The sequence below is a fragment of the Phyllobates terribilis genome, unplaced genomic scaffold (assembly GCF_046119375.1).
Source record: "Phyllobates terribilis strain yellow unplaced genomic scaffold, ASM4611937v1 Scaffold_11__3_contigs__length_659146591, whole genome shotgun sequence".
NCBI classification, from domain to species: domain Eukaryota; kingdom Metazoa; phylum Chordata; class Amphibia; order Anura; family Dendrobatidae; genus Phyllobates; species Phyllobates terribilis.
The window spans coordinates 149,406,536-149,433,617 of record NW_027362771.1 but is presented as its reverse complement, the minus strand read 5'-3'; positions in this window follow the sequence as shown (position 1 = coordinate 149,433,617).

The window sequence follows — 27,082 nt, the reverse complement described above, 5'->3', positions numbered from 1 at the left end:
GAAGCAATTACAGTAAATATGACATGATGGATAAGATGTTCTATCTGCCACAAAAGCCAACATGATGCACATCAGCGAACAGAAACACGCCACCTGAACATACATAGTCATACATGGACTGTGTCCTTTCTCAAGAAGATCCAATAGACTTCTGGGTTAGGAGAATGGACAAGTGGCAACAACTTTTCCAGTTTGCAATAGGCTTACTGTCTTGTCCAGCCTTCTGTGTGTTATCAGAAGGGGTATTCAGTGTGGCAGGTGGCTTTATCACATTCAAATAGACTATATTGTTCTCCATGAGTCAGGCATGGATCAATGCCAGTTTTTGTTTAACTATAACTGATGCCAATGATTACATCAGTCATAGTATCTACCTGCCTGTCCATTCTGTTCTACGCTGTTCTGCTGCCACCATTGCTGATATTCTTTACTCAACTGAGCATCACCTGTTTATGATGTTAAATCTATACTGTGCTACTGCTGCCTTTCCAAGGATGATGATTTTGGGTACTACACATACTATCACATTTGCACTTTATATCTGTGATTATATATTTGCACAATACTCTGTTTATCTGTTTTGGGGCTATCTGGAACATTGGTGCTGCCCATGATGAGTACCACTCCCCCCCATGCAACTTGTTGGTAATATTAGTGGCTTGCTATAATGGCATTGTTTTTATGAATTTTTAATTTATGTCACGTGTGTATTTGTCTAATACAATTTAATCAACTATATTTAGGTGTGCACATTGTTAGTGTATCTCTGATTCTTTTATTATAGTCTCATGTCAATACATAATGTAGCATCCTATATCGATATTATGGCTGTGCATCCTACCTCTTGTTAATAAGCACATCTCCTGACTGTCCAAAGCGTTCTATAGTTATAGTGTATTGCTGCTGTGGCTGACAGTATTGACCCTACACAGTCATACATCTTGTATGACACATCATATTCTATACTGTGCAGCTGCTGCCACTCCCACTGACACCGCTGATAGCCACACATCTCCTGTTTGTTTGTTCATTTCATTCTATAATTACACTGTAGAGTTTCTGGAAACCCTACCTTATGGGGCAGTGTTTCCCAACCATTCTCACCTGGAGAGCTACATTCAGCTCCAAGAGAGCATCATGAGCCACATCCAGACCCCCCAACCCTGGAGTAGTGACATCTTGCTCCCACCACCCTCAAAATAACAACACCCAAAGTCCCCATCACCAGTATAATGACAGCCAAATATTTCCCGCAGAAATCACACTCCAGAGGTTCCCACCTTACCTGATTCAATATTCTCACATAAAGCTCTCCCACCAAATTATCACATCCAGCTTCAAGTACCTCCTTCAACTGACAGTATCATCCTATCTCCAGATTACTATACTTAATTTATCTCTAAATTCCCAAAGCCATTATATGCACATCCAGATCTGCTTTTCTGTGCGAGGCTACTCACAAAAGTTATCATCTGGAGATCCATTCTTCATAGCTGTTTGCCAGACTTGATACTAATGCACTAAGCTGGCAGGCAGCTGTGAGCCACACATCACGGATCCACGAGCCACATGCGGTTCCTGAGCCACAGAGGGTAAATTAAACTGAAATTGTTCCCAAAAAAAGGGTAATTTTTGAATGACTATTTTTTTTTTTTTTAAATCAGATACATTTTTTATTAATTTAAAGATAATATAATGAAATACAACTTCCGTGCAATAATTTTCCATTTTCTTATTATCAAAAAGAATCCCTCCCTCAACCCCCCTCCCCTTTTGCGGACAATAATAAACCTTTATTGTTATATAAAATATGATTCAATATCACAAAAAACATCTTATAACCATTGCAATGCACTTTATAGTGTAATCACCGGACTCTTCCTTCCAAAAGCATTAATCACACCTTCCATGGTGCCCATAGGTTGTCACTGAGTTTGGCGTTTTTCCTTTTTAAATAAATTTTCTCCTCCATCCATACCACATAATCCACCTGCCTTATGTACTCTTGTCTAGAGGGAGGCTCCGTTCGCACCCAATACCTAGCTATTACCTTTCTAGCTGCATATAAGAGTCTGGCAATTCCCAGTTTTGCGACATCATTCCCCACAAGTTCCTCCACATATCCCAGCAAGCAAACCACTGGATCTCTAGGAATTATAAAATGATAACGTCCTTCAATTAGGGCAGCTACTTCAGACCAATAGTTTGCAAGCTTTGGGCAACTCCACATAACATGTAGTATACCGGCAACTTCTGACCCACATCTCGGGCAATCCGAATTCTCCCATACCCCTATTCTGAACAAAAAATCGGGCGATCTATATGCTCTATGTACAAGAAGTAGTTGGGACATTCTGGCAGGTTCATTTAGAGACAACTTGGGGACATATTCCAATATGGACTCCCATTTGTCATCTTCAATGATACCAACATCTGCTTCCCACCTTTCCCTCGCCAAAACAGGATAGTTCAATAGAAAGGTATGAAGCAGATCAGCATACACCTTAGATATGACGCCTGTTGTACATCCCCTCATACAAATATAGTCAATAACGATATCCTTTTGAACAGATAGGTTCCTCATTTTCCTTTGCTTAATAAACGCATGATTAACCTGTGTCCGTCTAATAAGTGAAATTCCTCTTTCAGCATCTCTAGGGTTTTGATTATCCATCAGTTGGTAGATGTATTGTATACCCCTTGCCACGCATCCACTCAGCTCTCCTATTTTATAAAATTCACCTAAGTTTTCATTATCCCAAATAGGAGTATACATAGACATTCCCACTATGCCTCTAATCTTCTTCACCCTCGTCCACAGTTTATGGACTAGGCCACAGGTCGGGTATGACCTCCCCATCTTCCCAAAAAGTCCCGACTCTAGGCCCACTATCGATGGACTTTTTTTAAGATGAAATTCCAAAACCGCCTGGATAGTCCCCTTCGCTGCCCTCTGTGCCCACCCTCTAATATGCTGGGACTGTGCTGCCAAAAAATATATCCACGGGTTTGGTAAGGCAAGAACCCCCTCCTCTTTCGGCCTCTGCAGAGTCTCCAGCTTAATCCTAGGTTGTCCTCCACCCCAGACCAGATCCCTAAATATTGCATTAATGCGCTGGAACACCAGCTGAGGAATTGAATGACTATTTAAGAAGCTACTGCTTCTTCACTTTCAAGACAACAAACCTGTTGCTTCTCCCATAAAATTTTCCATGGCTTGTTAAAAAAAAACAACAACTATTGCTTCTTCATTTAACAAACAGCAAACTAGTTGCTGATCTCAAAATACAGATAATCTTTAGATAGCTTGTTAAAAAAAGTCATTGTCTCTTTTGTTTCCAAACAGCAAAGCTGTTGCTGATCTCAAAATAGTGATTTTGGATAGCTTGTTAAAAAAGCCATTGTTTCTATTTTTTTTCAAACAGCAAAGCAACTTTGCTTTACATTTATATATAATGATGGTAGGGTATGAGATAAATTTTTTGTCTTTTGTAGGTTTTGCTATTATCACATATGTTGAGGGCACTTACACACTACTAAGGTTGTATTTGCATTAAAGAGGTTGTCCACTGCTTTATCATTGATGACCTATCTTTAGGATATTCGCCCCCTATTCAAATCAATAGACGGCAGATGTGCAGTACCCTGCCGCGGCCACTATCAGAAGATGGAGCAGCTCCGCAATCGCTGCCAATTGAATAATGAAGATGTTTAGCAGGTCCGCGTGTGAGGGGGAAAGTATAATGTGGATGTTAACTAATAGAAGGGTAATTTTAGAATTTTTATTTGAATCTTTTTCTAAAATCGCCCCTGCATGAAACCAAAGAGCGCAAAGAGAGTGTACTTAGTTTTTCTCATGAGCAATATACACAGAGTTGACTAAGAACGTCTATGTAGTGATTCAATAATTTTTGCCAGGGATTCCATCGTAATCCATATAATTGTGCATTTTAGCTTATTTTCTTTGTAGGAGATGTCGAAAGAAAAATAATGTTTGCACATACTATATCTTGACATGAAATCTAATAGTAATAACAGCGTTTTTTATGCACTCTTTTGGATTTGCATGTGATGTCATAGACCTAACGGAAAAGAGAAGAATTAGCTGTGTAGAAAGGCAAAATAAGCAATTCTAAGTACACAGTGCTGTATAATATCATGACTGCAATATATTAAGAGGATAAAAACTTTGTTGGGAGGAGTGCTTCTTTAATAGAACCATTTCCTTAAACAACATGTCTGCTGGTTATGGCAAATCACCAAAAACTGCATGTATTATTTTCAAGTATATTCAGATTTTATTCTTACAATGCACTAAACAAAATGATTTTCCTTTTGTGTAATCTATAAAATAAGCTTCTGCAATATTCTTCTCATCATTAAAAAACAAACTTTCCATTATATAAATAACATTGCAAAAAGTTGTTGTTTGTATCTAAGTAGAAATGAGCAAAGTTTTATATGTCCAGAAAAAGAGTGAAGCTATCATTATGTTCAATCTAATGCATATACCTATAGCACATATAGTGACATGCTATTGGTCAGTTACTGGTCATGTGACCTGTGCCATGCATGTGGCCAGGGTAATTATAATATTCATATTCTGACGGCAGTTGGAAGGTGATTGTGGCAGTTGGAGACTGGCGATGGAGAAGGAGATGATGTCTGCTAGACCAGGGCAGAGCGATTATATGGAGGACGAGGAGGATATTTTTATATTGGACTCATCGGACGATGAGGAGAACACTTCAATCAAGACTCAAAGAAGTAATGAGGAGGTTATTATTATCTTGGACTCATCGGACGATGAGGAGAACACTTCAATCAATACTCAAAGAAGTAATGAGGAGGTTATTATTATCTTGGACTCATCGGACGATGAGGAGAAGACTTCAATCAAGACTCAAAGAAGCAAGCGGAGAAGAATATTATCAAGCTCCGTGAAGTCCACCAATGCACAGAGTCATCACATGAAGGAGGATGTGAAGAAGAAGAGGCAAGCCAAAAAAAGAAACCTGGATTCTGCGGTGGAAGAAATACAGCCACCGGTCAAGATCCAGAAGAAAGACCCTCATGAAGACCAGGGATACTCAGGTAGATATACTGTGTGTGTATATGTACAGTATATATCTGTATCCATGGCACATATGGAAAGTCACACACACTAAACTTGTTCTCTAGCTAAACTTTCATTACTTTTGTTGGTGAGGAGAATAATAGAAATATTATATTGTACTGTATAATGTGAAAAATAAAAAAAATGCAAATATTTTTTGATATTGCCATGATTTGCCCTTAAACGCATGAGACAAAATTGATCGCAACATCTCATCAAGAACATCACTTTTTTATTTTGACCATATGCAATAATAATATGATAGATGGGAGCTCCTCATTCCCTTCCCTTCGTATTTCGTTACTGTTTAAGTCCTTATACCTTTTTAATAAATGTTCAGTAAATTGTTAACAAATATTATAAATGTGTGGTTTTTAGTTTCTCTAAGAATGTCGGGTTTACCTGTTTTATATAATAAATAAAGAATATACCAAAAAATGTTTGTTATATGTGATTTATAAATAGAGCTTGGGCTGCTGAAATCATGAAATGATCGGTTTTGTTATTTCTTTTCACCCAATTCATATCTGGATGACATATTTCTCAGCTCTCTTACCTCCAGGAGCCATAACCTTTACTTTCCGTTACCATAGCCCTACATTGTTTGCTTTTCTGGACAAGTTGTAGGTTTTAATTACTCAGAAGAACAGGAAAATATCTAAGTGGGGTGAAATTATGAGAAAGAGATTTCAGCTGCACTGTGTGTTTTTTTTAGTTTTTCTTTTACAGTGTGCGATAAAAATGGCCTGATTGATTCTACAGGTCAATAAGAATATGGGAACCCCACATTTTTTGTTTGGTTTATTATATATTTTACTGTTTTTACAAATTAGGAACTTTTTTTATTGGTTTGTGTTGCCGTTTTCTGTGACCCATAACTTTTTTTCCCCATCAATGGAGCTGTGTGAGGGATTGATTCTTTTGCAGGGAGGGACTGTAGTAGGTATCATTTTGGGACACATACAAGTTTTGGATTTTGGATCGCTGTTATTCCATTTTGGGGGAGACCTGAACCATTTCAGATTGGTGGAAGGAGTTTGATTTAGGCTGTGTTCACACGATGCGTATTTCATGCGTTTCCGCGGCGTTTTTGCAGTTGCGTAAACGCCGCGGAAACGCATGAAAAACGCATGGTAGAAGGGCAGCAATGTTCCCCAATGGAAATCCGCATGTGCTGTGCCCATGATGCGGATTTTTCCGCAGCGTTAACGCTGCGGTCAAAAATCCGCAGCATGTCAATTAATTTTGCGGAAACGCGGCGATTTCGCCGCCATTGACTTGCATTAGAACGCGCCAATTCCGCAAGACAGCATTTGTACTTGCGTAATTGGTGCGTTCTAATGTGCGGATGGTACCCGGGTGTGGAGGAGAGGAGAGTCTCATCCACACCCAGGTACCATTAAAAAAGCTGTAAAAAGAAGAATAAAATAAAAAATAAATGTATTCTTACCTTCTGTCGGCCCGCGCAGCGCTCCTGCTTGGTTCCCGGCACTTGCAGTGAGTTGTAGGACCTGCGGTGACGTCAGAGTCATGTGACGGGTCACGTGACGCTGACGTCGGCAGGTCTTTCAATTCAAAGTTGCCGGCAGCCGGGAGAACGGAGTGAGCAGGACAGCGCGGGCCATCAGAGGTAAGTATATACACTCTCTCGGTTCACACTGTATAAATCCATGCTGTTTGCATGGATTTATATAGTGTGACCTAGTTATCAAGCACTTTCCAGGTGATGCTAAAATCGCCTGGAAAGCGCTTGTCAATCTGCATGCGGAAACGCATGTGAATCTGCATGTGGATCCGCATGTATTCTGCAGGAAAAACGCATGCACAATCTGCATGCGTTTTTTCTGCCAGGGAGATGCAGAAATGATGCAGAAATTTTCTGCTTCATTTCTGCATCGTGTGCACATACCCTTAGTCTTTTTTTTTCATATTTTTAATAAATATTTATTTAAACTATTATTTTTTCCCTTAGAGATCTATGAACTGCATTCACTCAATCACTTGTGTAACACACTGCAATATTTTAGTATAGTCACATATCGCCAAATTAACCGTATCCTATGAAGATCTAAAGAAGTGCCAACATGATGGGCATGCGGCTAACAGCATCTGTGGCCGCCAGTGCACCAGTCGTCTTCTCAGAGGGGTTTCAGTCACCGCCGCCGGGAATGACAGCACCTGCGTGAGATTTCGGACAGGGGAGGCAGGTCCCTCAGTGTCACAGTTTACATAGAGAGATTAGTGTATGATGGGTATAAAGTTTGTGTCTTTTCATATAGATTGTGTATGAGGTGTAATGTATATAGGTGGTTTATAATGTTTATGTTTTGTTTATGATCATTGGGTACAAAAATATATAACATATTCTATTTATTGTACATGGGGTGTATGTGTGAGACTGGAATATATGTGTATAAGGTACACAGTGATATTCTGTAAATATATTAGTGCTACTAGGACAGTTTTGTGGCATAATTTTCTTAAAGAAATGGCAATCAGCACAATTATTTATTAAAGGGGTTAAAAAAAATAAGAAAATAATCCTTAAGCCAAATTCAGACATCCCCGTGTCACTGTCCAAGAAAACAGACTGTGATGTATGGACTGACCGTGCTTCTCCTGACCCAAACTAAACAGTCTCATATATTAACACATTAACCGGCGCCATTTAGGTGAAGACCACTCATGGGGAAAGCTCCCATACCAATAGACCATATACAAAGAAAAGCAAATGGAGCAAAAAAATCCCCTAATAAATTTCAAAATGGATTATAATAAAAAATATTTAAATCTTTATTAGTACAATATTAAAATCAGTTATAAAAATACAAAAAATGATAAATAGTATTATATGGCGAGTACACGAGAATAATGTGACATGTGCAAGTCAGGGCATAATAGTCAAAAAGGATGTAATGTTAATGTATGGGTAATGAGGCTTGAGAAGAGGGGATTATGATTAATAATAACTATGTAAAAGTAGCCATCCTCATAGAATAAACTGTGCCCCTTACTGAGCAGTGGAATAGCTAACATAAATTTGTCCCTGGAGTGTCATAAAAGACTAACACTGCTCAGAAAGTATGAAATCCCATATAGGGGCCATCCTTACCCATGAGATGTCAAAGCCCGACTGTCCTGTCAAATTGCGCATTTTGCATGGATTGCTTATTCAAGGGACCTGTGTATCAATCGCATCTGCTCTTTTTAAACCCCCTAGACTAATAATCCCCAGGTGTGTGTGAAAGCGCTTCTAATCGGCGCATGCGGGCGGGATATCTGGCAACACCCACGTCACCTCCAGCTGATCTTAGGTGCCGTGCGTTCCAGGAAGAATACTTCCTGTGACGTCATATGGAACGCATGGTCCTATACAGATTCCGGGAAGTGACGGGGATCAGAGGGACTCCACATTCGCATGCGCATCCAGCGCAGCAACAATACAAGTGAGTATGGCACATAAATAAGGGAAATAGTAAGAAAACCCACTTCAAAGTGCACTGGCCATCCCTTATCTGAAAACCTAACACCTAAGGTATATAAATATATCAATTCAATTATGAATAAATTGTTTGCAGAATAAATATAGCCATAGAATTATTTAGAACATAGATAATTAGAAGCAAAACAATATCCAATGATTTTTCATGCCGACATCCGGGATGATAATAGATTATACTATCCAGCATTCAAGGCTTATTTGCATTCAAGAGGAGGGGAGTCAGCACTCAAGCTTGGACGATGGATGATATTACCGGGGGGAAAAGCACTACTAAAATAAAAAACAAAAAACATGCACAGTTAATACACAAAAAGAAAGACAAAAATAAGAAGTACAAGGTTAAAAGTTTAAATTCCAGAGAGCATAATCACAAAGCATGTACACAATTGCGTACAGGTGTTACAGAAATGGAGAGAAGCTTAGCTTCTCATTCAATCCCCTGGGAGTCATTGACCCCAACTTGACTATCCATCTACATTCCAGGCGTGCCAAAGCCCACTTAGGGTCACCCCCCCAGATGCCCATATGTAAGCGGTCATTGCTCCCACTCATACAGGTACATATCCCTCCTCTATTTTTCCAAGGTCCACCGCATTCCCCCCATTATCTCTGTGTCCTCAGATTGAGATCTTCTGCAAATTGGTTACGGAGGATCTCAAAACGTTATCAAAATGCAGTAGGGATAATCTTATAAGGAAACAGAGAAAAGCATTGGATGACCTTAGATCAATGACTGATGTTGTTTTTAAACCTGCAGATAAGGGGGGCAATGTGGTGGTCTGGTCAATGGAGATGTATGAGCGGGAGGCCTTTAGACAATTAAGGGACAAGGAGGCTTATAAATCCTTAACAAGTAATCCCCAACCTGGTTTTTCTAGGGAAATTTTTCTTATTTTGGATGATGCCTTCATACAAGGCATCATTCCAAAAAAGGTTTTTGACGGACTGATGGTTGAACATCTTGTTATTCCAGCATTTTATTTACTGCCAAAGGTCTATAAGAATCCTACTGTTCCAGTGGGGCGTCCTATTGTCTCTGGCATAGGAGGGATATGCGATCCCATTTGTAAATTTATTGAATACTACCAGCACCCTTTGGTTGAGATGCAGTCCTCCTATGTCAGAAACACTACGGACGTCCTGAGAAGGCTTGTTGGTCTCTCAATGGAACCTGATATGTTGCTTGTAACAGCAGATGTGGAGTCACTCTACACTTGTATATGCCATCAAGAAGGCCTAGAGGCAGTGGAATTTTATCTGACTATGAGCAACTTGGAGACATCTTTGTGCACCCTGATTTTGGAATTATTACAGTTCATTCTGACTTACAACTATTTTATTTTTAAGGACAGGTTTTTCATTCAAACAAGAGGCACTGCGATGGTCGCAGCGTGTGCGCCATCCTACGGAAATCTCTTTCTCGGTTATTGGGAGAGAGTGATTTTCGGGGGTGGTGCATGCGCTGCTTCCCAGGCGCAGTGCTGGTACCACTATATTGATGACTTGTTCATCATGTGGAAGGGCAGTGCTAGTGATCTGCGGTCTTTCATGACCAGCTTGAATGATAACCATTAGAACATCAAATTGACCTACAAATTTGATGCGAGTCAGATTGACTTTTTGGATATCCAAATCAGGGTGCACACTGACGAAAAAATTACGACTGACTTTTTCCGTAAGGAGACGTCGGTAAATGCTCTGCTCCATGCTACGTTGGCCCACACACCATCCACTATATGGGCCATTCCGGTGGGCCAGTTTTTGAGTATGCGGCGTATATGTTCCACTGAGGAAATTTTTGCGTGTCAGGCCAATGATTTATGGTCCAGGTTTATTGCAAGCGATTATAGCAATAGATGCATAAAAATGGGTTATAATCGGGCTAAGAATACTACCCGCATACAACTTCTGGCAGACCCGGGTATTAATAGAAGAAATAAGAAATCGGAAACAGTGGTCAGATTCATTTCCACGTACAACAATCAGTGGGAGGGTATGGGTCGCATTCTTCAAAAACACTGGTCAATTCTAAAAACAAAACCAACGATTGGTGCATCTTTACAGGATCGTCCATTATTAACAGCAAGAAGCAGAAACATTAAAGATCTAATAGTGAGCAGTCACTATGTCCCAAAAGTGTCATCTCTGCCCTTTAATACGGGTGGACTGAAGCGAGGATGTTTTCCCTGTGGCTCATGCTCAGCCTGTCGAAATGTGGTCAGGGCTACCACATTTCTCTCGGCTGATGGTAAACAGGAGTATAAAATCCTCAACTATATATCATGCAGCATGGACCATGTGGTATATCATGCCACGTGTCCTTGTGGCATGATATATATAGGACTGATATGATGCGAATTGCGTGTACGCGTAAGGGAACATGTTGCAGACATATGTTCTGCAATTAATGCAACTGATGTTTCATCTCTTAAGACTATCCCTTGACATTTTATACTATATCATGGTTCAGACCCCGATGGCCTTAAAGTGTGAGGCATTGACCGCTTACATATGGGCATCTGGGGGGGTGACCATAAGCGGGCTTTGGCACGCCTGGAATGTAGATGGATAGTCAAGTTGGGGACAATGACTCCCAGGGGATTGAATGAGAAGCTAAGCTTCTCTCCATTTCTGTAACACCTATACGCAATTGTGTATACCCTTGTATGCATTTGAAGGTGTATATGTGTACTTATGTGGGTACGTGCCTGCACAGATATGCTCATGCATACTATTAGTCCCTTTTGTGATATCCGATATTGGGATATGACTCACTTACATGCTTTGTGATTATGCTCTCTGGAATTTCAACTTTTAACCTTGTACTTCTTATTTTTGTCTTTCTTTTTGTGTTTTAATTGTGTTTGTTTTTTGTTTTTTATTTTAGTAGTGCTTTTCCCCCCGGTAATATCATCCACCATCCAAGCTTGAGTGCTGACTCCCCTCCTCTTGAATGCAAATAAGCCTTGAACGCTGGATAGCATAATCTATTATGATCCCCGATGTCGGCATGAAAAATCATTGGATATTGTTTTGCTTATAATTATCTATGTTCTAAATAATTCTATGGCTGTATTTATTCTGCAAACAATTTATTCGTAATTGAATTTATATATTTAGATATCTTAGGTGTTAGGTTTTCAGATAAGGGATGGGAGTGCACTCTGAAGTGGGTTTTCTTACTATTTCCCTTATTTATGTGTCATAATGTTGTTGCGCTGGGTGCGCATGCGCAGGTGGAGTCCCTCTGATCCCCGTCACTTCCCGGCATCTGTGCAGGACCATGCGTTCCATATGACGTCACAGGAAGTATTCTTCCTGGAACGCACGGCGCCCTAAGATCTGCCGGTGTTGCCAGATATCCCGCCCGCATGCGCCGATTAGAAGCGCTTACACACACACCTGGGGATTATTAGTCTAGGGGGTTTAAAAAGAGCAGATGCGATTGATACACAGGTCCCTTGAAGAAGCAATCCATGCAAAATGTGCATCGGGGCAATTTGACAGGACAGTCGGGCTTTGAGGGACTTCATACTTTCTGAACAGTGTTAGTCTTTTATGACACTCCAGGGATTAATTTATGTTAGCTATTCCACTGCTCAGTAAGGGGCACAGTTTATTTTATGGGTATTGCTACTTTTACATAGTTATTATTAATCATAATCCCCCTCTTCTCAAGCCTCATTACCCATGCATTAACATTACATCCTTTTTGACTATTATGCCCTGACTTGCACGTGTCACATTATTCTTGTGTACTCACCATATAATACTATTTATCATTTTTTGTATTTTTGTAACTGATTTTAATATTGTACTAATAAAGATTTAAATAATTTTTATTATAATCCATTTTGAAATGTATTAGGGGATTTTTTTGCTCCATTTGATTTTCTTTGTATATAGTCTCATATATGTCTACATGGCTGTGGAATTTGGGCCAGGATAGCTGCGGCCAGTCCGGGCAACTCCTGCAGAGCTGAGTTTAGGTCCGTTTACACTGCACAATTATTGTGAATGAGCATTGCTAGGAACGCTTGTATCACTATAATCATGCAGGGTAAACAGGCTGCCGATCACAGAGATCATCGTTCTCGACAGCACAAAATCCTATATAAAAAGGACTCGCACTGCTGGGAACAAAGGCAGCCTATGTGCACTGGTCTATCACAGGTCGTTCAGTGCACATCTGAATTATGGTTATCAAGTTCTTTTTCCCTAGTGTGCAGCTGCCTGCTTATGATTGGTCAGCATTCATCAGAAGGAAGAAGACTCTGACCAATGAAATCTCTCTGATAAAGCCCATTTGGCCAAATACGTTGATTGCTAACATCTCTGCAACAGAGAGGCAAAATTAATAAATATATATATATATATATATATATATATATATATACAGTACAGACCAAAAGTTTGGACACACCTCATTTAAAGATTTTTCTGTATTTTCTTGACTATGAAAATTGTACATTCACACTGAAGGCATCAAAACTATGAATTAACACATGTGGAATTATATACTTAACAAAAAAGTGTGAAACAACTGAAAATATGTCTTATATTCTAGGTTCTTCAAAGTAGCCATCTTTTGCTTTGATGACTGCTTTGCACACTCTTGGCATTCTCTTGATGAGCTTCAAGAGGTAGTCACCGGAAATGGTCTTCCAACAATCCTGAAGGAGTTCCCAGAGATGCTTAGCACTTGTTGGCCCTTTTGCCTTCACTCTGCGGTCCAGCTCACCCCAAACCATCTCGATTGAGTTCAGGTCTGGTGACTGTGGAGGCCAGGTCATCTGGCGTAGCACCCCATCACTCTCCTTCTTGGTCAAATAGCCCTTACACAGCCTGGAGGTGTGTTTCGGGTCATTGTTCTGTTGAAAAATAAATGATGGTCCAACTAAACGCAAACCGGATGGAATAGCATGCCGCTGCAAGATGCTGTAATAGCCATGCTGGTTCAGTATGCCTTCAATTTTGAATAAATCCCCAACAGTGTCACCAGCAAAGCACCCCCACACCATCACACCTCCTCCTCCATGCTTCACGGTGGGAACCAGGCATGTAGAGTCCATCCGTTCACCTTTTCTGCGTCGCTCAGAGACACGGTGGTTGGAACCAAAGATCTCTAATTTGGATTCATCAGACCAAAGCACAGATTTCCACTGGTCTAATGTCCATTTCTTGTGTTCTTTAGCCCAAACAAGTCTCTTCTGCTTGTTGCCTGTCCTTAGCAATGGTTTCCTAGCAGCTATTTTACCATGAAGGCCTGCTGCACAAAGTCTCCTCTTAACAGTTGTTGAAGAGATGTGTCTGCTGCTAGAACTCTGTGTGGCATTGACCTGGTGTCTAATCTGAGCTGCTGTTAACCTGCGATTTCTGAGGCTGGTGACTCGGATAAACTTATCCTCAGAAGCAGAGGTGACTCTTGGTCTTCCTTTCCTGGGGCGGTCCTCATGTGAGCCATTTCTTTGTAGCGCTTGATGGTTTTTGCAACTGCACTTGGGGACACTTTCAAAGTTTGCCCATTTTTTCTGACTGACTGACCTTCATTTCTTAAAGTAATGATGGCCACTCGTTTTTCTTTACTTAGCTGCTTTTTTCTTGCCATAATACAAATTCTAACAGTCTATTCAGTAGGAGTATCAGCTGTGTATCCACCAGACTTCTGCACAACACAACTGATGGTTCCAAAACCATTTATAAGGCAAGAAATCCCACTTATTAAACCTGACAGGGCACACCTGTGAAGTGAAAACCATTTCCGGTGACTACCTCTTGAAGCTCATCAAGAGAATGCCAAGAGTGTGCAAAGCAGTCATCAAAGCAAAAGGTGGCTACTTTGAAGAACCTAGAATATAAGACATATTTTCAGTTGTTTCACACTTTTTTGTTAAGTATATAATTCCACATGTGTTAATTCATAGTTTTGATGCCTTCAGTGTGAATGTTCAATTTTCATAGTCAAGAAAATACAGAAAAATCTTTAAATGAGAAGGTGTGTCCAAACTTTTGGTCTGTACTGTATATGTATATATATGCATGCCACTTTCTGGCACCCCTGGTCAAAATTATTGTTATTGTGAACAGTTAAGTAAGTTAAAGTTTAAATGATCTTTAAAAAGCTGAATTTGAAAAGAGGATGGACTCTACAAATGGATAATGATCCTAAACACACATCAAAATCCACAATAGACTGAAAAGGCGCAAGCTGAAGGTTTTACAGTGGCCCTCATAGTCTCCTGTTCTGAACATCATTGAAAATCTGTGGCTAGACCTCAAAATAGCAGTGCATGCAAGACAACCCAGGAATCTCACAGAACTGGAAGAATTTTCCAAGGAAGAATGGATGAAAATCCCTCAAACAAGAATTGAAAGACTTTTGGCTGGCTACAAAAAGCATTCACAAGCTGTGATACTTTCAAAGGGGGTGCTACTAGGTACTAACTATGCAGGGTGCCCGAACTTTTGCATTGGCCCATTTTCATTTTTGTAATTTTTAAAATGTAAAAAATAGCAATATATATATAAATACACTGCTCAAAAGAATAAAGGAAACACTCGAATAACACATCCTAGATCTGAATGAATGAAATATTCTCATTGAATACTTTGTTCTGTACAAAGTTGAATGTGCTGACAACAAAATCACACAAAAATCATCAATGGAAATCAAATTTATTAACCAATGGAGGCCTGGATTTGGAGTCACCCCCAAAAATTAAAATGGAAAAACACACTACAGGCTTATCCAACTTTGATGTAATGTCCTTAAAAGAAGTCAAAATGAGGCTCAGTATTGTGTGTGGCCTCCACGTGCCTGTATGGCCTCCCTACAATGCCTGGGCATGCTCCTGATGAGGTTGCGGATGGTCTCCTGTGGGATCTCCTCCCAGACCTGGACTAAAGCATCCGCCAACTCCTGGACAGTCTGTGGTGCAACGTGACGTTGGTGGATGGAGCGAGACATGATGTCCCAGATGTGCTCAATCGGATTCAGGTCTGGTGAACGGGCGGGCCAGTCCATAGCTTCAATGCCTTCATCTTGCACGAACTGCTGACACACTCCAGCCACATGAAGTCTGGCATTGTCCTGCATTTGAAGGAACACAGGGCCAACCGCACCAGCATATGGTCTCACAAGGGGTCTGAGGATCTCATCTCGGTACATAATGGCAGTCACGCTACCTCTGGCGAGCACATGGAGGGATGTGCGGCCCTCCAAAGAAAGCCACCCCACACCATTACTGACCCACTGCCAAACCGGTCATGCTGAAGGATGTTGCAGGCAGGAGATGGCTCTCCACAGCGTCTCCAGACTCTGTCAAGTCTGTCACATCAGGGGCGGAACTACCGCCCGTGCAGCCGGTTCATTGAACGGGTGCCCCGAGGGAGAGGGGGCCCCTTCAGCCTCCAGCAGGGCCGCCATCAGGGCATGACTGCCCTGACTCCAGTATGGGGCCCAGCCGGTAGGGGCCCCCTTGGGGGCCCCCCTCTTGTGTGTCTCTCTCCTCATGGGGCCCCCGGCCCCATGCTAAGCGCCGGGGCCGGAACATCTCTGTCATGATTTCTCTGACTTCCGGTCATGTGACGGCACCGTCACATGACCGGAAGTCAGGAGAACCTGGTGTCATCGATTTGGACGAGGATTCTGCAGGGATCGCATGGGGGTAAGTATAACAAGTTTTTTTTTTTTTTTAAATACAATTTACTAGGAGTGGGGGGAATGGGAGGTGCACATGTGGGGGAGGGGAATGAGAGAGGTGCACATGTGGGGGAGGGGGATGAGAGAGGTGCACATGTGGGGGAGGGGGATGAGAGGTGTGCACATGTGGGGGAGGGGAATGAGAGAGGTGCACATGTGGGGGAGGGGGATGAGAGAGGTGCACATGTGGGGGAGGGGGATGAGAGAGGTGCACATGTGGGGGAGGGGGATGAGAGAGGTGCACATGTGGGGGAGGGGGATGAGAGATGTGCACATGGGGGGGATGAGAGAGGGGCACATGTGGGGGAGGGGAATGAGAGAGGTGCACATGTGGGGGAGGGGGATGAGAGAGGTGCACATGTGGGGGAGGGGGATGAGAGAGGTGCACATGTGGGGGAGGGGGATGAGAGAGGTGCACATGTGGGGGAGGGGGATGAGAGAGGTGCACATGTGGGGGAGGGGGATGAGAGAGGTGCACATGTGGGGGAGGGGGATGAGAGAGGTGCACATGTGGGGGAGGGGGATGAGAGAGGTGCACATGTGGGGGAGGGGGAATGAGAGAGGTGCACATGTGGGGGAGGGGGATGAGAGAGGTGCACATGTGGGGGAGGGGGATGAGAGAGGTGCACATGTGGGGGAGGGGGATGAGAGAGGTGCACATGTGGGGGAGGGGGAATGAGAGAGGTGCACATGTGGGGGAGGGGGATGAGAGAGGTGCACATGTGGGGGAGGGGGATGAGAGAGGTGCACATGTGGGGGAGGGGGATGAGAGAGGTGCACATGTGGGGGAGGGGGATGAGAGAGGTGCACATGTGGGGGAGGGGGATGAGAGGTGTGCACATGTGGGGGAGGGGAATGAGAGAGGTGCACATGTGGGGGAGGGGGATGAGAGAGGTGCACATGTGGGGGAGGGGGATGAGAGAGGTGCACATGTGGGGGAGGGGGATGAGAGAGGTGCACATGTGGGGGAGGGGGATGAGAGATGTGCACATGGGGGGGATGAGAGAGGGGCACATGTGGGGGAGGGGAATGAGAGAGGTGCACATGTGGGGGAGGGGGATGAGAGAGGTGCACATGTGGGGGAGGGGGATGAGAGAGGTGCACATGTGGGGGAGGGGGATGAGAGAGGTGCACATGTGGGGGAGGGGGATGAGAGAGGGGCACATGTGGGGGAGGGGGATGAGAGATGTGCACATGGGGGGGTGAGAGCTGCACATGGGGGAATTGGGAGAAAATGAGCTGCACATGGGGGAATTGGGAGTAGGGGGATAATGAGCTGCACATAATGAATGTGGGGTGGGGGACAGTAAATGATGATGGGGTGGGGAGAGCAGGACATGATATAATGAATTGGGGCAGGGGGTGCATGTAAATAATGAATGCGGGGAGCAGGAAGTATAGAGTAGGGGGCGTTGCGGATGCAGGAGTGTAACTGGTAACAAATTGGCGGAAAGAGTAGAGGTTCTAATTAAATTATATATTAAGTGCCTATTTACAGTTAATGGGGGCACCGTGGTGGATTACAATTTATATTTGGAATGGTAGGTTGTATAATAACTAACCATATATTGATGGTGGATACACGTCTGTATTCAGCTGCGTAATGTAGAAGTTGGGGAATGTGCTCTAGATAACTGTGTTATTTTATGCAGAGACGAGTCCTGGCTGGAAGACGTAATGGCGGTCTGTGCTGGATGAAGGAGAAAAGCGTAGCTGAAGGACTTCACCTAGAGACGTCACCAGTGAGTCAGTGTATTACATGTACACTTACACTATATACTATGTACCGGGCTCCTGTGTATAATGTCACTGGTGATCACTGTATTACCTGTACACTGACACTATATACAGAGCTCCTGTGTATAATGTCACTGATGATCACTGTATTACCTGTACACTGACACTATATACAGAGCTCCTGTGTATAATGTCACTGGTGATCACTAGATTACCTGGACACTTACATTATACATACCATGTATAGAGCTCCCGTGCATAATGACACTTATGGTAATATTAGTAATGTGGTGGTAATATTAGTAATGTGGTGGTAATATGTGGTCTGGTCATGGTGTGGCAGTTTTTCCCCCTTCTGTGTGGTATTATTCGGTCACTATGTTGTGGTAATATGTGGTCTGGTCATGGTGTGGCAGTATTCCCTGTATGTGGTATTATTGGTCATTTTTAAAAAAAAATGTATATGACACATTCCCTTAAAGAAAACTAAATAAAAATATATCTAAAAAGAGTATTGGATATTTTAAGAAAATTTTAATAGGTTAGAGTAGGGCCCTGCCAGAAGAGTCTACCTTATCGTGGTGGCGGCTTTAAAAATCTTTTGGCCAAAACAAAAGCTGATGGCTATGCATGTGGCACCGTCTGGTGGCAGCGACGTGGACGAGCGCCAGGATTCTGCAGGGATCGCATGGGGGTAAGTATAACAAGTTTTATTTGTTTTAAATACAAGTAGTTAACTAGGAGTGGGGGGGATGAGAGATGCACATGGGGGGGGATGAGAGATGCACATGGGGGGATGAGAGATGCACATGGGGGGGATGGGAGATGCACGGGGGGGATGAGAGCTGCACATGGGGGGGGATGAGAGCTGCACATGGGGGGGATGAGAGCTGCACATGGGGGGGATGAGAGCTGCACATGGGGGGGATGAGAGCTGCACATGGGGGGGCGAGAGATGCACATGGGGGGGGTTATGTTTAGATAACTTTGTTGCCTTATGAAGCGCAGGGGGGGGGGGGCCCAAAAAATTTCTTGCACAGGGGCCCACTACAGTCTGTGTCCGCCCCTGTGTCACATGTGCTCAGTGTGAACCTGCTTTCATCTGTGAAGAGCACAGGGCGCCAGTGGCGACTCTGCCAATCCTGGTGTTCTTTGGCAAATGCCAAGTGTCCTGCACGGTGTTGGGCTGTGAGCACAACCCCATCTGTGGACGTCGGGCCCTCATACCACCCTCACGGAGTCAGTTTCTAACCGTTTGTGCAGACACATGCACACTTGTGGCCTGCTGGAGGTCATTTTGCAGGGCTCTGGTAGTACTCCTCCTGTTCCTCCCTGCACAAAGGCAGAGGTAGCAGTCCTGCTGCTGGGTTGTTGCCCTCCTACGGCCCCCTCCACATCTCCTGGTGTACTGGCCTGTCTCCTGGTAGCGCCTCCAGCCTCTGGACACTACACTGACAGACACAGGAAACCTTCTTGCCACAGCTCGCATTGATGTGCCATCCTGGATGAGCTGCACTACCTGAGCAACTTCTGTGGGTTGTAGAGTCCGTCTCATGCTACCACGAGTGTGAAAGCACAACCAACATTCAAAAGTGACCAAAACATCAGCCAGAAAGCATTGGTACTGAGATGTGGTCTGTGGTCCCCACCTGCAGAACCACTCCTTTATTGAGGGTGTCTTGATAATTGCCAATAATTTCCATCTATTGTCTATTCCATTTGCAGAACAGCATGTGAAATTGATTGTCAATCAGTGTTGCTTCCTAAGTGGGCAGTTTGATTTCACAGAAATCTGATTTACTTGGAGTTATATTCTGTTGTTTAAGTGTTCCCTTTATTTTTTTGAGCAGTGTATATATAGTGGTCCATGTGGACCTAGGATTCACCCACAATAGGATAATGAAAAACTCCAATAAGATACAAATATTAGTACGACCACTCAAGATGGACTTCAATAATAAAGACATTAGAGTAGAAGGTAAATGGTATGAGGCAGATGCCCTCTGGTGGTCAGTGTACAAAATAACCATGAATAATGAGTAAGGAATAAATAGTAACCTGTAATAAGGCCTGGAGGGTGAGGGACCAAGACCCCGACACGTGTTTCGACACCCCCAGGAAGAAACTAACGTGAAATGCGTGTCGGGGTATTGGCCACCCTGCAGGTGCATCTGTCTCCTACATTGCCACTGCACATCAACTTGTTTCCAATAAAGTTTTTTGTATTACCTCTATATGAGTATACTATTTATTGACCTCATATCGGATATTTCTTTTTTGGCTGCTTCAGTGTTAATACTGATTGGTCTAACTACCATGTCCCTCACAGATTTTACTTGAGAATTGAGAATGATAAACAGTCTGTGAAGAGAAAGAAGCAGATTTCTCTGATAAGATATATTACAAAGTTGCTTATTTACATGACTACTACTGATTTAGGAAATAAAAATGTAAATGACTGTTACTCTTTAAACTATGAATTGGGTCTCTACTGTCAGTTCGATCTGTCAGTGAAGCTGAGCCAGGTGGGAAAAGCCTCCGCGTGCACTCATGTCTGATTCATTCTCCAAATGATGTTTTCTTTTACATTTATAAGAGTACAGTTGCTTGTAAATAGTATTCATGTGTGGCCATCTTAACCTTGAGTAACCCTAAAAAAAAGCATAAGAACACAGTATAGACTGATAACTGTACTGCAGGAAATAATAAAAAGAATAAAAAAAGAAAAAGTAGTATCTTTCTTTCACTAACAAATGAATTAATGAATTTGTTAATATTGTTTTTCATGGCAGTGTGAATATTGTAGCAAATATAGCAATTAGAATAACCTTGCCTATTTTGTCACCCTGCTAGGAGGGCCCAGTGGTGCTCAGCCAACCGGCTCCAAAAGCACCATCTCTGATACCATCAAAGAGAGACTAGAGTTCCATCATGTGCTTGGACAGGGAAATTTTGGGAAGGTCGTGCTGGCAAAAAACACCATTACCAGCCGGCAATACGCTGTTAAGATCATCAGCAAGAGAGCCCTGCTAGCTGAAGATGAGGCGGACGTGTTGGTGGAGCACCGAGTCTTACAGCAGGCATCTGGGAGCCCCTTCATTGTCACCGCAGCGTTTGCATTCCAGACCGAGGTAAAATTGTTAGCATGTGTCACCACACAGTAGGCAGAGGAAGGCTACTGCCCAGGGCGCCCATGTCATGCAACCCTGGGGAGGGGGCGCACAAATCTTTATTAATATTGTGCCATTCATCCCCCAATCCAGTGCACTGAATGACAGCACAGTGGTGGCCCGAGCACAGGGAAACCAATGAGGAGTGTCAGTGAGTCTGCTTCCACTCAGCCTTTACTAACAGCACACTAAGGTCCTGTGCACATGTTGCACATTTGTCGCTTTTTTCTGTGCAGATTTGTCACAAAGCCTGAAGGGTGTCCTGGTGCCAGCAAAGTGAATGAGAACCCTGGAGTCTCATGCACACATTGCTTATTTTTCACTTGGAGATTTGGTGCAGATTATATCAGCTGCATGTCAATTCTTTCAGCGTCTTTGCTGCAGATTTCACTGATAACAATGAGTGCGGAAAACTCTGCACCAAAAATACATGTAAAAAATGCATCAAAAATGCTTTTTATTACAGTGCTTTTCCTGCCAAGAGGTGCAGAAATGGTGCAGAATGATCTGCACCACGTTACTTAACGTGTGCACATACCCTAAGTATAACATTGCTAATCACTGTCAGTAAAAACCATGTGTCAGCAGACTGGAGGTGAACAGCGTTACTTTGCTCCTAAGCCCGGAGTCATGCGAGTGTATAACACGGCCTAGTGCTATGCAACGTTTTATCAGATAGCACTCGGCCCAATGTTATATTATAGAGTAGTGAAGATCTGCAATTATTTTCTTATCTGATTCAACATGAGAGAACAGTTGCAGCATGCAGTGATTGGCAGCGAGACTCGGCTCACTCACACCCATACAAGTCTATAGGTGCATGTGAAACATTGGACTGCACTCTGATGTCAGCCCAGTGCAGTCCAATATACGCCGAGACAGGCCATAGAGGAGATGGAGAAATTACTTTCTCCGTCTGCTCTGCTCCTGTGCTGCGATTCTTTCATGTGAGAGGATCGGAGCACAGTGCACTGACACTCGGGTCACGCTTGCAGTAGAGCTGGAGCCGAGTGTCATTAGCATCTTGCATCCGATGCCATACGCTACTTCAATTCCAGCTTTAGGCTAAGTGCCCACGATGCAGAAATGCTCTGGATTTTTCCTGAGCGTTTCTGCATCTCCCTGGCAGAAAAAATGCATGCGGATTTTACATACGTTTTTTCTGCCAGGTAGAAGCGTAATTGAAGCGTTTTGATTATGCGATTTCGCATGCGGGTTGTCGAGCGTATTCCAAGCGATTTTAGCATCACTTGGAAAGTGCTTGACAACTTGGTCACACTACATAAATCCATGCAACCGGCATGGATTTTATATAGTGTGACCAAGTTAGTTAAAAAAAAGAATAAAAATGGTAAAAAATAAAAAAAAAACATTATACTTACCTTCTGATGGCCCCCGGTCTCCTTATCCGATGCGTCCGGTCTTCCCGGTGTCTCGCGGTTGTGTAAAAGGACCTGCCATGACGTCATTTAGTCATGTGACGGGCCGACGTCGGCTGTCGCGTGACCTGTCACATGACTGTGGCACCCCAGGGGTCTGGTTTCCACAGTAATAACAATATTATGTCTGAGAGCAGGTGGGAGGTCTCTTGGTCAGGAATCCTATGCATGCCACACCTCCTGCCCAGTCCTGGGAGGGGAAGAACTTCCCCTATATAAACCTAGGGCTGAGGCAGGGTTAGGGAGTAGAGAAGAAGTAGAGACAGAGAAGCAGATATAGGAAAAGAACATCAGGAGCTCTGTGGCAGCAGTGCTACAAGGAGTCAGGGGCTGGCAGCTGCAGAGCTCGCCCTGACTGAGAAGTTATCACCGGACCCGGAGTCCGAGGCTGTGGGGACTAACTCCTATCCAGCAGCAGAAACCGACCGGCAGGGGATTGCAGGTCCTCTGGCCCAGAAACCCGAAGGCACGGTCACACGCGTGGGACCAGCACCGCCGTCGTGGAGCGGAAGCTACTAGAAGGCCCCGAGTCACCGGCCATACGGGTGAGCACCACACGGTACACTCAGGGACGTGGGCTACTTATACCCGCCTCTAGCAAGGTAGCCGGAAGAGTATCGTTAGTTTGGGAGGCTTACAACTCCGCCTGGCCAGGGGAGATCCCATCTGCTCAAGGACTGACCAGGCCCCAATCGCTAGCCAGTACTCCGGGAGGGTCTATCTTTGTCACCAGTAAAGACCCTGAACTACACCGTACCGTCTCCGAGTGGTTCCTGCTACCCCCATCATCCACGTCGGCTGCCCTGAGGCCATACCCCTCCCGTTGGGGGTTATACTATCACGCTGCACAATCCTACCACCGGCCTCAGCGGTCTGCCCTGCAGCAGCAGCTCCTTAGCTGTACTCAACGGGTGGCGTAGTCGTCCAACATCTACCGCTAATACAGCGCCACTTAGTCTGACTCCCTGGGCACGGACCGGATCACCGCCACGAGACTACAACCCTCAAGAGATCCGGCTCCGGGTAAGCTCCCACGTGCGCAACGCAGCGCGAAACAGGCCCAGGGGCGCGTCAACTTTTGGCGTAGTCGGCAGGATCTCGTGCCCGCAACCACCGGGTACTGCGTGCCTGAAAAAGACTGTTCAAACTTACCAGTGGTGAAGATTCCCGCCATCCGTGGAGGTTTCCCGCCATCCGGCGCCATCTTCTACCTTCTTCCCGCCATCCGCGAAGTTTTCCCGCCATCCGGCGCCATCTTCTGCCTTCTTCCCGCCATCCGTGGAGTTTTCCCGCCGTTGGACGCCATCTTGAAGACGCCGCGCGGGAAGAAGAGGGGCGTGGACTCCGAAAGCGCGCGAGAACTGAAGCCCCGCCTCACGTCCGGACGTTGCGTAAGGTCCTGGAAGGAGCCCAGCAGACGCCGACGTCACAGGAGCGCGACGGAAGGTCCTCAACCCTGACGATCCACTGCGGAGCCGCGGCCTACGGAAGAGGATCATCGCAAGGTAGGCCACGGTCCACTAGGGGGGAGGAAGATGTCGGATACGGAGGAGAGCTTCACTGCCTCAACCCCCGCCAGCGCCACCGCTGCTGCAGTCATGCCTTTCACCATGCCCTATATCCCGGGAGCGGCCTGGCTACCCCAGTACTCAGGGGAGTCCCATACCCTGCATGACTTTAGAGAAAAGCTGGATAGCCTCTTCCAGGTGTATCCCCTCACAGAAGAGCAAAAAGTGAGCATCCTGGTGGCCCAATTAACCGGGGCAGCCCAAAGGGAGGTAAAGTCCTGGCCACCTGGGGGGAGGACTGTTGCAGGGATACTAACCCGGCTGAGGGACACCTTTGATACCCACACCTCAGCCGAGATCAAGCTTAGATTCTACGGGTGCAAGCAGCGAGCACACGAGAGTATAAGGGACTATGCCCTGAACCTACAAGAGGCACTGAGAGCCATTAAGCAGACCGACCCTGACGGCGTGGGAGACGAGGACAGGCTGTTGACTGAACAATTTATAGAGGGTTTATATTGCAATGCCCACCGAACCCAGTTGCGGGCAATGGCCTTACAGGACCCTCATCTGGGATTTGCACAGTTCAAGGTCAGAGCCATCCGGGTGCTCCGAGAACCGGCACCAGGTGGCGTTGTGACCCACAGACGCCCCACTACCACTTTCCACCAGGAGGCGGCGCCCTTGTCGGCAGGGCCTGTGGGAGCTGATGCGCAGGCTTTGAACAATGACCCGGCTCCAGACCTGCACCATCAGGTCCAAGATCTAGCTAAAAGCGTTGCCGCGCTAACCCGAACTGTGCAGTCTTTACAGGTTTCCACTCCAGGGAAGATCCAGCTGGCATCCGGACCGGAGGACATCCCGTGGCGTCGACCAAGGAGGACCCCACCGGCCAGAGGAAGACCCAGCGACCGATACAACGAGGACGGACAACCCATCTGCTGCCGCTGCAATCAACCCAGACATATGGCAAGGTACTGTCCTTTAAACTGGCACAACCTGGGGTAGAGGGCCAAACCCCAGGAAAAAGATCATCAGGCCCATCGAACTGGCGCGACAAATATGTGGGAGGACGTCCAGTCTTACCCGTGGTACTGGATGGCATTCCTATGAGTGCCCTACTGGACACCGGGTCACAGGTCACCACCATCCCGTACGTGCTCTTCAAGCAGTACTGGAATGACTCGGATATCACCCGCTACCCTGACGACGACTTGAGTATCATCACCAGCAATGGTCAGCCCGTGCCACAGATTGGATTTAAAGAGGTGACCATTAAAATCGGTAGAGTCGAACTGGCAGCACAGGGACTGATCATTGTAGACATTGACAAACATGAGAGTCACCCAAAGATAACTCTAGGAACTAATGTAATTGAAAATTGTCTTGCAGAGGTGATTTTCCTTTTACAGCAGGTTGCCAAGAACGCCAGCTCCGGCCAGCAGCGAGTGCTCCAGAAAGAGATCCGGGCACTGATGCGACGGCAACAGATAGAACTCTCCGGTGGTGAGATTGGTAGCGTAAGAATGTGTGACCCTTTCCCTATTGCCATGCCCCCAAAAAGTGAAATGTTGATTTGGTGCCGGGCAGCTATTGGTCTGAGAGGTAGAGATTACCAGGCAATGGTAGAACCAGTTTACTCAGACAGTAGGCCCACCATTTTGACAGCACGGGGGGTGGTCAATGTACGCCATGGGAGGGTGCCCGTTCGCATAATAAATATCGGGAAGAGGGAAGTGTACCTGCCCCGGTATGCCACGCTAGCCAAATTGTATACCATCAATCAAAATTCCATACAGTCCGTAGAACCCTTGCCTCCATCTTCCCCGGAGGAAAGTAACGGCTCTAAGGAAACAATGGAGGACTGGTGTCAGCAACTACATTTGGGTACTGACTCCACTCCCTCACACCAGAGACAGGGAGTCTATCGGGTGGTTCAAGAGTACGAGAGAGTGTTTACTAAACACCCGTTAGAGTTCGGGCGAGTCAGGGGGGTGGAACACCAAATCCCCACGGGAGACCATCCTCCCATAAAAGAGAGGTATCGACCCGTACCCCCTGCACACTACCAACACGCCAAGGGGATGCTTAGGGACATGAAGGAGGCTGGGGTGATCAGGGATAGCTGTAGCCCCTGGGCAGCTCCACTAGTCTTAGTCAAAAAGAAAGACAACACCATGAGGATGTGTGTAGATTACCGGAAAATCAACCGTATCACACACAAGGATGCGTACCCCTTACCAAGGATAGAGGAGTCTTTGGCTGCTTTAAGATCTGCTAACTTCTTCTCTACCTTGGATCTCACTAGCGGGTACTGGCAGGTTCCTGTAGCAGAGGCGGACCGGGAGAAGACCGCATTCACCACCCCGATGGGACTTAGCGAGTTTACCTGCATGCCGTTCGGACTCTGTAACGCACCAGGAACCTTTCAACGATTAATGGAGTGCTGTCTGGGCCACAAAAACTTCGAGACGGTCCTGTTGTACCTGGACGATGTCATCGTATATTCCAAGACTTATGAGGACCACCTGAAACACCTGGCGGAAGTGTTCGAAGCTCTGGCAAACTACGGCCTAAAGGTAAAACCCTCCAAGTGTCACCTCCTAAAACCAAAGGTGCAGTACCTGGGACACGTGGTGAGCGCTGACGGAGTGGCTCCCGACCCTGATAAGATCACCGCAATTAAGGAATGGCCAAGTCCCTCCAGTGTAAAGGAAGTGCGGCAGTTCCTCGGGTTGGTAGGCTATTACCGCAGATTCATCCCCGGTTTCACCAAAAAGGCAGCTCCTATGCAGGACCTCCTGATAGGCCAGTCCCGGAAGGCCAAGAACCAGAAGCCGCCCTTCAAATGGGAGAAGTTAGAAGAAGAGTCCTTCCGCCAGCTGAAGATGGCCCTCACGGGGGATGA